This window comes from Bufo gargarizans, chromosome 10 (genome assembly GCF_014858855.1).
Source record: "Bufo gargarizans isolate SCDJY-AF-19 chromosome 10, ASM1485885v1, whole genome shotgun sequence".
In the NCBI taxonomy this organism is placed as follows: domain Eukaryota; kingdom Metazoa; phylum Chordata; class Amphibia; order Anura; family Bufonidae; genus Bufo; species Bufo gargarizans.
Genome location: NC_058089.1, coordinates 98,392,321 through 98,410,809, shown reverse-complemented (window position 1 = coordinate 98,410,809; position 18,489 = coordinate 98,392,321).

Genomic DNA, 18,489 nt, shown 5'->3' with positions numbered 1-18,489 from the left:
CATTGGAGCCACGGTTCTCCCAGGCCACTTTATGGTGACTCTGCACTGCAAACTTTTTTGTGTAATCTTTTGGGCTTGCAAGCATTCTTTGGTGGAATGTTTTTAAGGTTTTTTTCCCCCATTAGAGAAGCTTATGAAAAAATGCTTTAAAAAAAGCCATCTGTAAAGCATGTTGTATTTGAAAAAAAGTCATGAACCCCAAAAAAGCACCAAAGTTAGGGAAAATGGCACAAAAGAACACTGTTGATTTCCACCTAACATCTGGTTACAGTGTTGCTCTTTTAAAGAAAAAATAAACATGTTAAAAAAGTCAAGAAAATTTAGGAAAAAATGCTGATTTTTTCTAAAAAAGCATGTGTGACTCCATCACAAAGGTGATACCGTGCCACGCTTTGTGGCATTTATTCTGGTGTTTTTGGTGAGTTTATTTTGTGCCAAACAACACTGCAGCCAGATATTAGCTTAATAGGGAATTATGAACTTCTTCTCACTTTAGTGCATTTTTGATTATATTGCATTTTTTCAAAATGCAGTTTTCTCTGAATATGGTAGTAGTTTTTATAGTTATTTTTCCTTATGGAAAAAAAACACATCAAAGATGTGTGATCAAAAATTCATTATTTTTTGCAAGGTTTTTTTAGTGAGGCATTTTTTTTAGTCATACAATGTTTTGCTTACATCTTCTCATACATACAGAATTCAATTGGAAAGAGGTCTGCAAAAATACCACATGTAGAGCACACTGGGGGAAATTCATCAATACTGATGCAAAGGAAAACTGGCTTATTTGCCCATAGCAAATAAGCTCCTTTGAAAAATGAAAGGTGGAATATGATTTTTATATTAGATCATGGCATACAAATTATCCCTTTTTTGGTTGCAGATGCTTTCTTCTCTCTCTTCTGACCTGTAAAATGGTGCCCACCAATTTGAAGACATTTCATCCAAAAAGATTCAGATATGTCTGGAGTTCAAAAGATTTCAGGATAAGTCTGAAGTTATTGAATTCATTTAGAATTGAATCGATCCTCTCTAGTTCTATTATATAATGTAATAGTATATTAATATAAAGATTACAATTCCTGGGTATTGATAGATACTTGACTTGGTTTCTACAAACCTCTTCCATTGTCACTTTGGAAGGAAAAGAAAAGGGGAAAGTTTCACAGGTGGCTTTGAAAATATCTCATCTGGGAAAAATTATCTGGTGCAGTTCTCGAGAGTCTGTTAACACCTTACCGGCACAAATAATATTACCCTGTCTAGATTTCTCCATAAAAAATCATCTAATCAAGATTTCTAACCCCAAAAATTATTCCCGCTGTTTACCTTAATAAACTAACATTTTTGTTTTACACCATGAGGAATTGAAAAAGAAAATGCAAACTTTTAGCGATAAGGCCCCTTGCAGACGAGCGTTCCTCCCGCAGCGAGTCCGCAAAGCAGCTCCAGGCCTGACCTCCCAGCGCTGCCGGGGGTCACATAGCATTATATTGATTTATGATGCTATGTAACCCTTACAGTTCTGGAATGTATTGGATAACACTGGCATAATGCTGCCAGTGTTATTCAATACATTTCAGAACTGTAAGGGTTACATAGCATCAATATAATGCTATGTGAATCCCATCAGTACTGGGAGGTCAGGCCGGGTGCTGCGATGCGGACTGGCTGCGGGAGGAACGTTCATCTGCAAGAGGCCTAACAGTTGCTTGTTCTTTTTTTATTGAAAGCTTTTAGTCTCCTATGCATATGTGTGCAACCTTTATTCTGCTTTCTTGCTCGAAAAGACTAGTTTTATCTAAAAGGTCAATTCATTCAGCAGGGCACTCGGTAGAATTGAATATAATTATCCCAATCTATGCCGTGTAGAATTCATGCTTGAATTCATTCACAAAATAGAATGCGGAATAATTAACTCCGAGCCGCTGCAATCCCCCATTGAAAATGCTTCAGGTATCATTCGGCCTCACTCACAATAGAAGAATTTCATTTAAGTACATTGTACGTATTAACCCCTATTCAGCATCCAATTACTCTGAATAAGTGAATTGTCTGTTTCAGGAATGTAATTTGAAAATGTTGTCATGCAATCTGAAGCAAAAAGGGGTCTTTTTCATTAATCTAAACTCTTCATTTAAGTAGAAAGGTTATTTCAAATACATTAGTTTTAAATACAGGTGATTACAATTCTCCTGTGCATAAGACAACCGAAATGTCCATCAGAAATGACTGTAAGCATTTTAATAAGACCAACAAAAGCGGCTGAGATGAGTTGGTGACCTGTTCGATAATAGACACAACAATTCAATTTACAGCTTGACAAGAAGTTAAGATGAAGCCATAATAGAAATATATGAGAAAAGTAAAAAATAGGTTACAAAGCGGCCAATATTGAGGTCTTCAATAAATACAATGCTTATGTTTCAGGATGGGGTGCGTTCAGTATGGCTAACACTAGCAGAAAGAAAAATTATACAGAAGAGTGTATCATGTGTATCTGGAAAGACTGGGAGGTATGGGAAAACTATGAGTTGAATAGAGATGCATAACATGTATATCATCGCTAGACTACAGGCAAGGAACGTCTATGTAGGTCATGGGAGTTTTAGGACAATAATAAATATACATAATATATATAATTCCTACATTTACTATACGTTACAGCGACAGCCCACAGCGGCCGATGCTCTGCTCACCTGACCCACATCCCACTCCCCTTTTCTTGCCTTCAGGGTAGGTAGCTCTGTCCCTCCACAGGCTGGCTCAGCCTTTTCCTGTCTTCACACAGGGCTCTTGCATGCGCTCCATCCAGGTCTTAGAAGTCTAGGGCTCACACCCTGGTCTTTACCAGCCAATGGCTGGCAACTTTGGGGTACTTAAGACAATATCCCCTGTGGGAAGGTGCCTGAGCAATAGTTTCCCAGTCCACTAGTATTGTCCTAGGTGTGCTGTATTTCATTTGTCTGCCCCTGTACTGACATGCCCATTTTCTGGATATTGACCATCTTCTGCCAGACCTGACCTTTGCCTGTACTCCATATTGCCCGCCCTGACTTTGGACTGTTTACCGTATACCTTATGATTTGTCTACCCTGACCTTAGCCTGTCCCTGATTACGGTTTTGCCTGACCCCTCAGTGCTCTGCACCAGTGACTCTTGACCCCTATGGGTCAGCTGTCAATCACACAGAGACTACTCCTAGGAGGTAGATGCCTGGTAGCTCCACTGCAGAGAAGTTTAGATCCCGGTACAGGAGTTAAAGAGTGAAAACCAGGGTCTGCCTCAATATTGGCTTTAGGAGTAGCCCTAAGTCAAATCTGTTGGTTGAGATAGTAATTCCACACTACTGCACAACACTATATATAAAATATTTATATAGTTTATAAAATGTAAACTTGTACATGGTAAAAAATGTAGTAAAGTTACTCAGTACTCAGGGTAAGGACACAAATTGTAAAACATGTCAAAACTACCTTGAAATTAACAAGCATTTGGAAAAAGATGTCGGTGTGGTAAGGATGGGTTTCTATTAGAGATGAGCAAATCGATTCAGTTTGAATTAAATATATGACCTGAATTTTCCAAAAATTCAGGTTTAAATAAAATCTAAATTGTTAGCAATTCAATTTGGGCAAATTTCTCAAAATTGTATCACCAATTTTTTTAGATCAGAAGAAAGGAAAGCTGAAAAAGGAGGATAACATGACCCAGGTGATGTCTGCAATACACACCAGCAAAAAGCAAAAGTTTTTTGACTATTTAAAAAAGAATGCAAAAAATCTGACAGCGCAGTGTGTTTTTAAACAGGATGTTTATTACCACCAGCAGCCATGCATTTACCCATAGCGATATATTACTAATGCTGACTTGATAAAAGTTTCACACAGTCCTAGGAGACCTCAGAATGTCATCTGCAACTTGCAATTGGGGCACTTTCGATTCTAATTGAATTTACTCAAAATTGTCCAATAAACTTGAATTTAATCATAATCAAATTTCAGACAATTTGCTCATCACAACTTTCCACGTTCAGGTGTTTTATGCAGGTTTTAGAGTAAAAGTCAGGAGTGGATCATATCTAGAGGACATGTATGAAGGAGAGATTGTGTTTACTCCTCTTTTTGAATCCACTCCTGATTTTGGCTTCAAAAACTGCATCAACAAGCCAAAAAATCCAGCTTATCCTGAGGAGCGACACTGTTTTGGTTTACTCACAGCTGCATCTTCAAGGAGTTATCCCCCAATAGTATTTATCACCTGTTCACAGGATCAGACTGAGGGGGTATGGCTGCTAGGACCCTCAGCAATGACTGACAAAGAGGGATCCCTAAAATACCCTCTTTTCTATAGAACTGATGGAGACCACTCTTTGTCAGTCCTATAGAACTGAATGGTGCTGTAGACTGATATGCCACTACCACTACATTCAGTGAGGGGACTCAGGAACCCTTTGTTCTTAGAATCGCTGGGAGTTTTTTTGAGGACAGACCTCTTTTACAGGCTTCATTTTTACATCATTCAGTGTGTTGGAAAAATTATTCGTTACCTTTATTCTGCAAGTAAGTATGATTACAGAGATACCAAATTTCTAATGTTTTTGTTATGTTTTAATACTGTCAAGAAAATTATAAAAATTAAAATATTAACTGTCATATTCTGAAACTTGCAACTTTTCTATATTTCTGTACACTTGTATGTCATTCATTGATATTCCTGCTCATTTGGGGCTTTGAAGTCCAGGAGGCGGTCCTATCAGTGATGGACAGCCTTCCCTCTATACTGTGTATACAGAAATTGCTGTCATTGACAGAACTGCCTTCTTGACTTTAAAGCCCCAAATGAGCAGGTTTTACTGTATTGTTTCCCATAAAACTATATATCAATCTGCTCAGCTCCTCCTGCTCTATAACATGCCGCCTGCAGATCAGATTCCATGTACAACGTTACAGGTTCCCTTTAATTGTTTGGGCATTTTTGAAGGTGGCAATACTAATCTTGTTTATTTTAATTATTTTTTGCTTATTTTTATTTGTAAAATTGGGTAAGGGGGTAAGTTAAATATTTAATTCCATCTGAGGTTTTTTGAGATTTAAAAAAATTATTTAAACATTTATAAACTTTTTCTTATTTTTTTTTAAGTCATCCTAGGTGGTTTGAACATGTGATCCTTAGATTGTTTGTACCATAGACTGCAATGGTTTACCATTGCAGTCTATGGTAAAATCTCTATGTTTTTATTGATCAATGCCTAAGGCAGGGTGCAATAGGTACTTTGCAATGGAAGGCCTGGGATCCCACAATCTCTTTGCCAGTTCCTGGTAAACAGCCTCTCATTTCCTCCAGAATCCATACAACCATCAGCAGCCTGCAATAAAGAACTGGTAAATACTGATGCACCACTAAGGCTACTGATTGGATGCATGCAGTGGTCAGGTGATGACATGATATCACTGTTGCAGCAGGTAACTTGATCCTGCCCGTAAGAACTAGAGTGGCAGTGCAGGATCTGTCAGGTAAGTACTTACCGTTCCTTTTTCTCAGTCAGATCCCAAGGGTTGTCCTGTTTCCTCCTGAAATGTATACATTAAACAGTGGCATCCGTCACCATAGGGTTTGATTGTAAAAACGATATCTGTTAAAGGAGTTGTCCCATTAAAAATATTTTACAGTTTTCAAACCAGCACCTGGATCTGAATTCTTTTGTAATTGCATGTAATTTAAAATTTAACATGGCCACGGAGTTATTCAATAAAATGTATCTGTATAGCGCCACCTGCTGTTGGTTCTTTTTCTTATTTCTTTGTCCGGCTCACTGAGATGGCCGCACATGCTCAGTTTCATCCTTAAACTGCCTCCTGAGCTGTGATAGGGAGAGCATGGAAACGCCCCCTGAGCTGTGATAGGGAGAGCATGGACACGCCCCCTGAGCTGTGATAGGGAGAGCATGGACACGCCCCCTTTGGTGCAGCAGCTTGATATAAATCTAGCAGAACAATGAATGAGGAGATCTCCGGATTCCATGGGAGGTACAGGGCAGGTTCTAGCTTTGTTAGAAAGAGATGGTCATGTACTACATTATGTCAGATTTTTTAATTTTTACATTACTCATGGGATAAACCATTTAACTTATACATTTTTTGTTGGACTCTGCAGGATGGAAAAGCGTTGTGTATGGTGACTTTACATCCTTTTTGTCCCCATTGTATGTATGTATAGGCAGTTTTATCTAGAGTCACATCGCCAGTTGATAAATTTGGTAGTCTATTCTGGCTGAGGAACAGACAACTGGAGTGACCGTATCCAACATAGCCGGACACAGCAAGATTCCCATTCACTATAATGGGACTCATTGGGTTTCCAGCCTAAGTGCTGGCTTTCTGCCAGAAAAATACACCTGTATGCTGCAGTATTTTTCTGGCAGAAAACCGGGATTTATGCCGCAAACCTTCCAGAAACACGACAGATCCTATGATAGTGAATGGGAGTCTCACGGTGCCCGGCAGGATCCAGGTATGCCAGATACGGTAAGCCTCGTAGTCTGCTCCTATGTCGGAACAGAATGTTGGATTACCAGAAGGAGATGTGAACCTAGCCTTAGCCTCTGGGCCCTACAGCTGTAAATGTAGCTCCATACAGATAGAACAGGTTTCCATTAATCAGAAGCAATGGAATCATCAACAGTGTTGCAAAGATTATTACTGTCACCACTAAATCTTAATCAGATTGGTCAGAATATTATCAAAATGACAGACACTTCAACATGAAGTGGTTTGTTAACCATAATGGGTCAGATTGCTAATCAAAATGTATACAATGCTTATAATTTCAGAACAGGACTCTTCATTATCACTTCTCTCGTTCATTAATTTTTTCCTGTTTGCTTATTACCAGTTATCACTCATCCCTCATCGTTCATTGATGATTAACGCCTGATTACCTGATTGTTTGCGTTTTCATTTACATCGTTTTAACAACTCTTTTTACGGGGGGAAAGAACATCTCCCGGAATCCAATGACTAAAAGGTTCTGTTACATTTCAAGTTGTGTTATCAGATAAGCCATTCGTTTCAATGAGTCACAAAAAGCAGAGTGCATTTCATTACAGAGCTCAGACCTCCCTGAAAAGAAAAGAGATTTAAAGCCCCCAGAATAAATGAATACATAATTTATAGAAAATGTCAGATGTTAAAAAACATAAGCGAACAACGTATTAAACTGATTATTAAATAAATATGTTCGGTGCCCTAGGATATCTCCAGTGGTAGCACATGGGCTACATTTAGATTCACGTATAACCCAAGTATATTAGGAGAAGAACTTGATTAACCATTAACCCTTTAGGGTACAACCTGAGATCCCATTTACTCTTGGATAGTTATGGTAGATATTGCAGAAATGGCCGCTTTACAGGTGGAGTGGCCATTCGCAATACTAAGGGTGGCAAGATGAGGAGCATGCACAGGTACATATGTCAGAATGGGAAAAGTAGCGTACACACAATCCATGTGGCCCCGGTGCGAAACTGATCCATGTTCTAGTGTTTGCTTCACACGCGCCTTGCAGGGATGTGATCTGCAGCCTCTCACACAACAGACACACCCTGCCTCATGCTGCTGACTTTTAAACGCAATCGTGGACATGGGCCGCGTATAAACCCCGGAGTGGATCGTGGGGAGTAAGCACCCATCCAGCTCTTTGCTTACTCCCAGTATAACCAGGCGCGGATTAGCTGATACCAGCTATACTAGGTAATGTATCTTAGTGGACACTCTAGCTTCTGGCTTCTACTCCACCAAGCCTGGGTACCTTGGTGGCACGTCTCAGGTGCAACACAGCAATCGACGATATGCATCTCCTTAATAGGTTTCCTGCACCATTCTGGGAGATACATACCTTCCTTCATATATGAGGCCTATCACTGCCTCACAATATAAATTGCCTCCCAGATTTAGGTCCCATGCACAAAACCGTATTTTTGGTCCGCATCAGATCCTCATTTTAATGCGGCCTCAAAAGATGCGGACAGCACATTATGTGGTGTCCACATCCGTATGTTCATTCTATGCCTCCACAAAAGAAAAATAGACCATGTTCTATCTTGGCCATTTGGCAGACAAGAATAGGCATTTTTTACATAGGGCGGGACGTGCAGATGGGGAAAATGCGGGATGCACACGGCCAGTATCCGTGCTTTGTAAATCCACAATTTGCACATACAGTCATGTGCACGAGGCCTATTACTTTAACCTTAAATATTTTAGAGATGAGCGAATTGATTCAGTTCAACTCAAATTTTCAAAAAATATTCAGGTTGAAACCGAATACAAATGTTTGGGGATTTGATTAGGCTGAATTTCTCAAAATTTTTATCAGATCAAAAGACAGGAAAGATGGAGAAGGACGAACACCAGGGGGTGTCTGTGCATACACAACAGCAGGCATTTGCTGCCAAAAAGCAAACATTTTTGGACTATTTAAAAGCGTAAAAATAAATAAATCTGACAGTGCAGTGCATTTTTAAAGAGGCTGTTTGTTACCACCACCAGCAATCTGTTCATCCATAGCCATAATTGTCGCTGCCACCCCTTTGACAATACTAATGCTGTCCCAAAAAAAAAGTGCTTGAAAGGGGTTGCCTACATCCTAGGAGACCCTAAAATGTCATCCACAACTTGTCAGGGCAATTGGGGTGATTTTGATTCGGGTCGAATTTATTCGGACTCAAAGAGTTTTCCGACAGATTTTGCTAAATCAAATCTGAATCTAATTTCAAGAAATTAACTTGCCATTAATCTTAAATATGACCAATGAAACAGAACTGGGATTATATTATTCTTCCATCAAGTGCTCCTTTAAAGGGCTTGCCTCGCTCAGACAACCTTTTTTTATGTGTCATATAAGGGTGTGTCAATGGCATAGATGCAGGTCCTACTTGCATCTTCTCTGAGCCAGAGTAATGTATTCTACCACTATGGCAGACCTCACTGCCCCAAACTAGTGCAAAAAATTTGTTTCAATTTCAAATATGGAAACAAAAATACAGCCCCTTTCACACGGCAGTGTTTTGGCTAGTATTTTGCTTCAGTGTTTATAAGCCAAAGCAAGGAGAACAATTATAATGGAAACATTATTACTTAGGCTACTTTCACATTTATGGCACAGCTGTCCGGCAGGCTGTTCTGGCATAGATGCAAAAACTGACCAAAACACAGGACTCTGTGGGCAGTGGCACATGGTGCAGAAGGAGACCGACAAGTGGGGAGTTATGTCAGCAGCTGCTCTTCTTCTCACTCACTTCCATCAATCTGGGGAGGGAAGCAGTCATTTTACAGAATTTCTGTAAAAATTAATCTTCTGGTGATAACAGGGTTTTCAGAAGCACGACCAGTAATGGTTAGTTTAAAAAAAGGGTCTGTTTTCTTGAGATTCCCTATGTTCTTTCTTTTCTATCATTGCAAAATCTATTAAAGAGGGGTTCTCCCTAAAAATACAGGACATTTTAAACTCAAGTATTTGATGTTTTTAAGCTTTGTGCATTGAGTGGGTTTTACGAATTACGACTACTCCAAGACCTCTAATGTCAGTGGTGGTGAAGGTGACGATGATGACAGTGTCGATGGACTTCACGTGGGTGCCCACAAGAGAGGAAGAGGAGGGGAGTTCAGAGGGAGAGACGGAGCAGCAGATAGGGAGGAGAAGCAGGCAGAACTCGCAGTGCACAGGAAGCAAAAAGCAGACTGCAAATGTATCTGGAGTGAGCCATCCACCATGCACTCTAGCTCCGCAGTGTGGTTTTATTTTAACATGTCAGCTGCTGACAATAGTGTTGCCATCTGCAGCCTGTGCTGTCAACGCATAAGTTGCGGTAAGCCCAACACTCACCTAAGGACGACCGCCTGAAGAAGGCACCTGGCCTCCCATTACCGAGCCCAGTGGGAGCAACGCCATCAGAACCCACAAAGCCACACTCTCGGCACTCCATGTCCTGCCTTTTCTCCTTCTCCAGCAATGTGTCCTCCACTCCACCTTCCACCGTGCCGTTGTCGCAGTCATCTGGCAGAAGGCAGGCTTCCGTGGCCCAATTGTTTGAGCATAAAAAGATGATGATGACGGATAACCCTCTTGCCCAACGGCTGACCGCTGGCTTGTCGGAACTGCTAGCCCTGCCATCTACTGCCATATAAACTGGTGGACTCGGAGGCCTTTCGAAAATTTGTGGCCATTGGCATACCGCAATGTAAGGTCCCCAGAAAAAATCTATTTTTTCTATTCTAGAAAAATTTCTCACAGTAGGGCATCCCAGAGCTATATAGCCAAGTTCAACGGAAATTGAATATATCTCTGGCATACAGTGTCGGTGCCAAGATACATCTGACCACAGACACGTGGACTAGCAAACACGGGCAGGGAAGGTACATAACTTTTACTGCCCACTGGGTGAACCTTCTGACGGCCGTCAAGCATGTAATTTGTGGCACCCGTGTGAATTTTGTGTTACCACCACGGATTGCCTCTTCTTCTCCTCCTCCTACTCCATCCTCCGTCTCCTCCTTGGCTGACTTCTCCTTTTCCACTGCTACTGCCTCTTCCGCTGCACCTCCCAAGCTCCCCAGAACCTATTTGACGTGCCAGGTGAGATGTTGCCATGCTGTTCTGCTGCTCTTGTGCTGGTAAGCCAAGAGCCACACCAGTCCTGCACTGCTTTCAGCTCTGCAGTCACAAGCCGATCAGTGGCTAACCCCGCTCAATTTGACAGTTGGTAAAGTGGTGTGCGACAACGGTGCCAATATGCTGAGCCCACTGAAACTGGGCAAAATGACACACGTGCCGAGCATGGCACACGTCCTGAACTTTGTCGTGCAGCGATTCATTGCCAAATACCTCGGGGTCCAGGACGTCTTATGGCAGGCCAGGAAAATATCTGTCCATTTTAGAAATCTTACAAGGCCATGGCTCGCCTTGCAGACGTTCAGCGGTAACACCACCTGCCCGTCAGACGTCTTATTTGTGACTGCTTGACGCGCTGGAACTCCACCTTGTATATGCTTGATAGGCTGTGCCAGCAGAAACGTGCAGTTAACTACCTGTACAAACTCTGCGGCAGGACAAGGATCTGGAGAGCTTGTTTTTTTTTCACCGCGCCAGTGGCTGCTCATGCGCGACGCATGCAGACTTCTGCGGCCATTTGATGAGATCACCAAACTGGTCAAGCAGCCAGGGTGCCATCAGTGACATTGTACCTTACGCCGTCTTTCTGGAGCATGCATTGCGTCATGATTGTGTCATGATCAAGTTGTCGAGGAGCAGGAAGATGAGGAAGTCGCAATGCTGGATAAATTCCCAGGGGTGGCTACTCCATCTGAGACAAGTCAACAGGAGTCTGAAGAGGAGTCAGAGGAGGATGGTGCCGGGATGGAGGAGGAGCAAGAAGTGCATGCTTTAAACGTTTCTGGGATCCCTGGTGTTTTCCGTGGCTGGGGGGAGGAGACCAAGGACAACATTATCCTGGACGATGAGCAGGAGCCAGGCCACCCCACAGTTTAGTGCAAATGGGGGCCTTCATGTTTCAGTGTTTGAAGAGGGACCCCCGTATAAAAAGGCCAAGGACCAGTACTGGGTGGCAATGTACTTAGACCCCCGATACAAACAAAAAATGGCAGACATGTTACCACCATCACAGAGGGCTGTGAGAATGCAGCACTTCCAGGCCTTGCTTCGAGAAATGTTGCATTCTGCTTTTGCGGGCACTGGCAGAGAAATTTTCAATCACAGAGAAACAGTTGAGGTTCCAATCAAACGGCACATGCAAGAAGAGGGTGGTTTGAAGATGTGTTGGTTACTTCGGATATGAGATCATTCTTGCAGCCAACCCATCGAGAGCCACCCTCCGAATTCAGCCTCAGGGAATGCAAAGACCGACAGGTGTCCGACTACATCGGGTTAACGGCCGATGTGGACGCTCTGAGAAGCGAGGAACACCTAGACTACTGGGTGTGCAGGCTTGAACTGTGGCCAGAGCTGGCACAATTTGCCATTAAACTGTTGGCTTGTCCCTCGTCCAGTGTCCTGTCCAAAAGGACGTTCAGCGCAGCAGGAGTGATCGTGACTCGCCTAGCTCCCAACAGTGTGGACTGCCTCACATTTCTAAAAATAAATGAGGCATCAATCTCAGAGGAATTCAACACCTGTGATGACCACGTTTAATTGAATTTCCTTATGCCAGCCCACAAATATCTGCCACCACCTTTGACCATCTAATAGACCTCCAGCCACATACTTACTTGTTCTTTTATGTAAACTGAATGCATAATTTTTGTGGCCTGTACTACACTGGCCTGCTGGAAAATTGATATCCAATGACCGTGTAATCTACCTCCAGCCACATACTTACTTGTTCTTTTATGTGCGCTGAATGAATAATTGTTGCGGCATCGGAGGAATTCAACACAAGTGACGACCACGTGTTATCGAATTTCAACTATCATTAGGGTTTTTTTCAAGAGGGGGATTTTGTTAGCCATGTTTTTAATCCAATTTTATGTATTTGACCTGCATTTGTACTGGCGTGCAGTAAAATTGATATCCATTGACCTTGTAATATACCTCCGGCCACATCATTTGATCTTTTCTGTCATGTGAATGCCTAATGTTTGGGGCCTGTAGACCAGTGTCCTACAGTAAAAATGTTATCCATTGACCGCATAATGTGCCTCCTCGAGCCACATAACCAGAATTTCTTTTATATCAGGTGAATGCCAAATTTTTAAGGACCGTACTCCTGTGGAATAAAATAAAAAATTTCTAGGCTCCAACAGGACACATTTCAGAGAATTTTCCTTTAAGACACATTAAATTGTCCCCTGATTAAAATTCATATTTTTTGTTAGAATTTTTGTCATTGAGCCCCCTCTAGTATGTCACTGTCCATGTTGTGGGACTATTTGTACACTTCTACTAAGTATTTGGTGGCTGCAAATATGAGCTAATGGTTTTTCAGGTTCGCCTGCCATTAAAGTGAATGGGGCCCGCCGCGAACTTGAGGTTCGCGAACAATTGATCGCGTTCGCGAGATCGCGCTCGTGAACCATCCCGGGCCAATGTTCGCCCATCACTATTATCCACTGACCGCCTAATATACCTCCAGCCACATAATCACTTGTTGTTTTCTGTCAGGTGAATGCATAATTTTTGGGGCTTGTACTCCACTGGCCTACAGTAAAATTGTTATGCACTGACTGTCTAATATACCTCCACCTACATAATCACTTGTTCTTTTCTGTTAGGTGAATGCATATTTTTTGGGGTCCGTACTCCCGTGGCCTAAAAATAATTTTTTCTAGTCTCCAGCAGGGCACATTTTTGAGAGTTCCACTTTAAGACGCATAAAAATGGCTTCTGATTAAAATACATATTTTTTGTGGGAATTTTTGCCATTGATCCCCCCTGGTATGTCACTGTCCATGTAGTAGGACTATTTATGCACTTCTAGTAAGTATTTGATGGCTTCAAATATGACCTGAAGGTTTTTGAGGTTCGCCTGCCATTAAAGTGAATTGGGCCTGCCGCGAACGCGCGTTTGCGAAATGTCCTGGCCGATATTCGTCCATCACTACCAGCCACATATGGCATGACAGTACCAAAAACAGGAGTCATAAAAGTGAAGTTCATAACAACAACTTGCAACTGGAATCATTCTGCGAACCCAATATTTGTCATATTAGATATGTACAAGTTTGTAAGCACCCAATTTATTTGTTTACACCAGACAATCATTTCAGGTCTGGTCAAAAGGGGAGCAATCAAGTGTTAATGACACAGTTTCCTTTTTTTGTTAGAAGTAACCCATGTTTTTTTTCCATTTCATTCACCTTCCAGTGACTCTGACCTTGGTTCTCTGGCTTTGGTTTTTAGGGCTCTATTTCCACCATTGGCCTGTCCCTATTTCTCAGTGTCATTTATCCTGACCATACCTCTGTCTTTTATTTTTCAGATGGTAACTACAGGAGTATAGCCTGGGGACAATGACCTATGAGTATTTTACTGAGGAGACCAGTAATGTTTTATGAGCTCTCTTGGGAATATTGATGCTTTTTAGTTTCCACACAGCTGATGAGATAACAAAAAATTCTAGTAGGGAAAAAGATCCACGTCTGTTGATGTCTCAATGATGTCTAGAGCAACATACACATTACAAGTTGTGAATTATGAAATTCTGTAGTTGCATTTTCTTTAACAACCTTTAAGTCAACATGGCAGAAATGCCCAACATGCTTTTCTCTAACATACAAGCTTATAGCATGCAAGGCAACATAACACTATGTAACAGTAACTACTAAATTGAAAAACATGACTATTGCTATTATTTGCTTACAGAAACACCAGATAATATAGAAAAGGTAACTGTCAATACTTCAAAGAAATAGAGATAACATTGTATCCCAATGTTTTGTTACATTATTGAATGGCTCTCCTTAAAAGATTGTGTTACAGATTTGGCTTGGGGCACTCTGAAGGGTGCTATCTAAGTGGCCTCATGGTATTCACCCTTTAAACCCTGTACAGGGATCTGGACTTCACTGCAGGGGAACCACCAGGCCACTACCTCCAGGAGTAGTGTCTGTTTATGTATGGCAACCCATGGCAGTCAAGAGACATAGGTGTGAAGCACCAAGGAATTGGGCAAATTCATAGTCATGGACAGTCTGAGGTCAAGGCAGGTTGAGTACGTGTAATCCAGTAAACACTCCAAGTTTAGGCTAGCAGTACAGGGGCAAACAAACATAAACAGCATACCTTTGCAGAAACTCAGGGGAAGATTTTTTAAGTACTCCTGTTTGACCAGTCATTGGTAATATTAGTGTGTGCACATGCTGACCCTTTAAGAACTGGTGAGAGAGAGCGTCCCCTGCCAGCAAAAACAAGCTGCAGACTGTGTGAGAAGTCTAGAAGCTATGCTGGTAGCTGGTCCAACTACAATGAAAGAAAGGAAGACCAGCAAGTCCGGGCCGTCAGAAGAACAGAGAGGGAGAACAGGTGAGATAAACAGTCACTGCTTTAACAGATTGTAGGTTAGAGCTGCAGAAGAATTAACAAAACATGCAATTTCAAGAATATTTCAGTAATGGAAAAGATAGAGACAGGAGCTAGAGGGAAGGAGAGAGAGAGAGAGAGGTAAAATCTAGTTCTAATCTAGACTAATCTTCAGAAAGGAGTACTGGGTGTCTCAAGATAAAATTGCCCTGGTTAGCTGAGTGGCCATGGTGGTACTCTTGGGGTGCTCTTTCTCAATAGGGAGACTAACAAGTATGCAAGAGGAGTCATGTAGTCCAGCCAACGCTGCTTTGCCTTTCTGGGACACATATGCATATTTAATATGTCTGCTGGCATCAGATAGGCTTAGTGCTCTTTTTTGGGGGGGAAGGGAAACTAATTTGCATACCTTTTGGTTTCTAGGAAAGATCTTTGAATTAGTTTTACTTCAAAAAGAAAATTGAAATAAGCCTATCTGATGCCAGCAGTCACAGCAATAGACAATCACAGTCTGCTTAAACTAATAACACACAAATAATTAAATGTTACCATGTTTTTATTGAACACACCATGTAAACATTCACAGTGCAGGTGGAAAAAGTATGTGAACCCTTGGATTTAATAACTGGTTCAACCTCTTTGGCAGCAATAACTTCAATCAAACGTTTCCTGTAGTTGTAGATCAGACGAGCACAATGGTCAGGAGTAATTCTTGACCATTCCTGTTTACAGAACTGTTTCAGTTCAGCAATATTCTTGGGATGTCTGGTGTGAATCGCTTTCTTGAGGTCATGCCACAGCATCTCAATTGGGTTGAGGTCAGGACTCTGACTGGGCCACTCCAGAAGGCGTATTTTCTTCTGTTTAAGCAATTCTGTTGTCGATTTACTTCTATGCTTTGGGTCGTTGTCCTGTTGCAGCACCCATCTTCTGTTGAGCTTCAGCTGGTGGACATATGGCCTTAAGTTCTCCTGCAAAATGTCTTGATAAACTTGGAAATTTATTTTTCCTTCGATGATAGAAATCCATCCAGGCCCTGACGCAGCAAAGCAGTCCCAAACCATGATGCCCCCACCACCATACTTCACAGTTAGGATGAGGTTTTGATGTTGGTGTGCTATGCCTCTTTTTCTCCACACATAGTGTTGTGTGTTTCTTCATTTATAGACAATTTGTCTTACCGTGGATTGATGAACAGCAAGGCTTTTGGAGATACTTTTATAACCCTTTCCAGCTTTATGCAAGTCAACAATTCTTAATCGTAGGTCTTCTGAGAGCTCTTATGTGCGAGGCATCATTCACATCAGGCAATGCTTCTTGTGAAAAGCAAACCCAGAACAGGTGTGTGTTTTTTATAGGACAGGGCAGCTGTAACCAACACCTCCAATCTAATCTCATTGAATAGACTCCAGTTGGCTGACACCTCACTCCAATTAGCTCTTGGAGATGTCATTAGTCTAGGGGTTCACATACTTTTTCCACCTGCACTGTGAATGTTTACATGGTGTGTTCAATAAAAACATGGTAACATTTAATTATTTGTGTGTTATTAGTTTAAGCAGACTGTGATTGTCTATTGTTGTGACTTAGATGAAGATTAGTTCACATTTTATGACCAATTTGTGCAGAAATCATATCATTCCAAAGGGTTCACATACTTTTTCTTGCAACTGTATATACATATATATATATATATATATATATATATATATATACAGTACAGACCAAAAGACACACCTTCTCATTCAAAGAGTTTTCTTTATTTTCATGACTATGAAAATTGTAGATTCACACTGAAGGCATCAAAACTATGAATTAACACATGTGGAATTATATACATAACAAAAAGTGTGAAACAACTGAAAATATGTCATATTCTAGGTTCTTCAAAGTAGCCACGCTTTGATTACTGCTTTGCACACTCTTGGCATTCTCTTGATGAGCTTCAAGAGGTAGTCACCTGAAATGGTTTTCACTTCACAGGTGTGCCCTGTCAGGTTTAATAAGTGGGATTTCTTGCCTTATAAATGGGGTTGGGACCATCAGTTGCGTTGTGGAGAAGTCAGGTGGATACACAGCTGATAGTCCTACTGAATAGACTGTTAGAATTTGTATTATGGCAAAAAAAAAAGCAGCTAAGTAAAGAAAAACGAGTGGCCATCATTACTTTAAGAAATGTCGGTCAGTCAGTCCAAAAAATTGGGAAAACTTTGAAAGTGTCCCCATATGCAGTCACAAAAAACCATCAAGCGCTACAAAGAAACTGGCTCACATGCGGACAGCCCCAGGAAAGGAAGACCAAGAGTCACCTCTGCTGGAGAGGATAAGTTCATCCGAGTCACCAGCCTCAGAAATCGCAGGTTAACAGCAGCTCAGATTAGAGACCAGGTCAATGCCACACAGAGTTCTAGCAGCAGACACATCTCTAGAAGAGGAGACTGTGTGAATCAGGCCTTCATGGTAGAATATCTGCTAGGAAACCACTGCTAAGGACAGGCAACAAGCAGAAGAGACTTGTTTGGGCTAAAGAACACAAGGAATGGACATTAGACCAGTGGAAATCTGTGCTTTGGTCTGAGGAGTCCAAATTTGAGATCTTTGGTTCCAACCACCGTGTCTTTGTGCGACGCGGATGGACTCTACATGCCTGGTTCGCAGCGTGATGCATATGCATGGAGGAGGAGGTGTGATGGTGTGGGGGTGCTTTGCTGGTGACACTGTTGGGGATTTATTCAAAATTGAAGGCATACTGAACCAGCATGGCTACCACAGCATCTTGCAGCGGCATGCTATTCCATCAGGTTTGCGTTTAGTTGGACCATCATTTATTTTTCAACAGGACAATGACCTCAAACACACCTCCAGGCTGTGTAACGGCTATTTGACCATGAAGGAGAGTGATGGGGTGCTGCGCCAGATGACCTGGCCTCCACAGTCACCGGACCTGAACCCAATCGAGATGGTTTGGGGTGAGCTGGACCACAGAGTGAAGGCAAAAGGGCCAACAAGTGCTAAGCATCTCTGGGAACTCCTTCAAGACTGTTGGAAGACAATTTCAGGTGACTACTTCTTGAAGCTCATCAAGAGAATGCCAAGAGTGTGCAAAGCAGTAATCAAAGCAAAAGGTGGCTACTTTGAAGAACCTAGAATATGACATATTTTCAGTTGTTTCACACTTTTTTTGTTTTGTATATAATTCCACATGTGTTAATTCATAGTTTTGATGGCTTCAGTGTGAATTTACAATTTTCATAGTCATGAAAATAAAGAAAACTCTTTGAATGAGAAGGTGTGTCCAAACTTTTGGTCTGTACTGTATATATATTGAACTCCCTGGAATATCAATATATTTTCAGCTGGGTTGCACCAAGCCTGGTCTTTTTATGTAAACAATTTATACTTCTGAGAGCCATCTAGACATCACCAAAGACCCTTCACCAAAGCAGCTGCACCCTT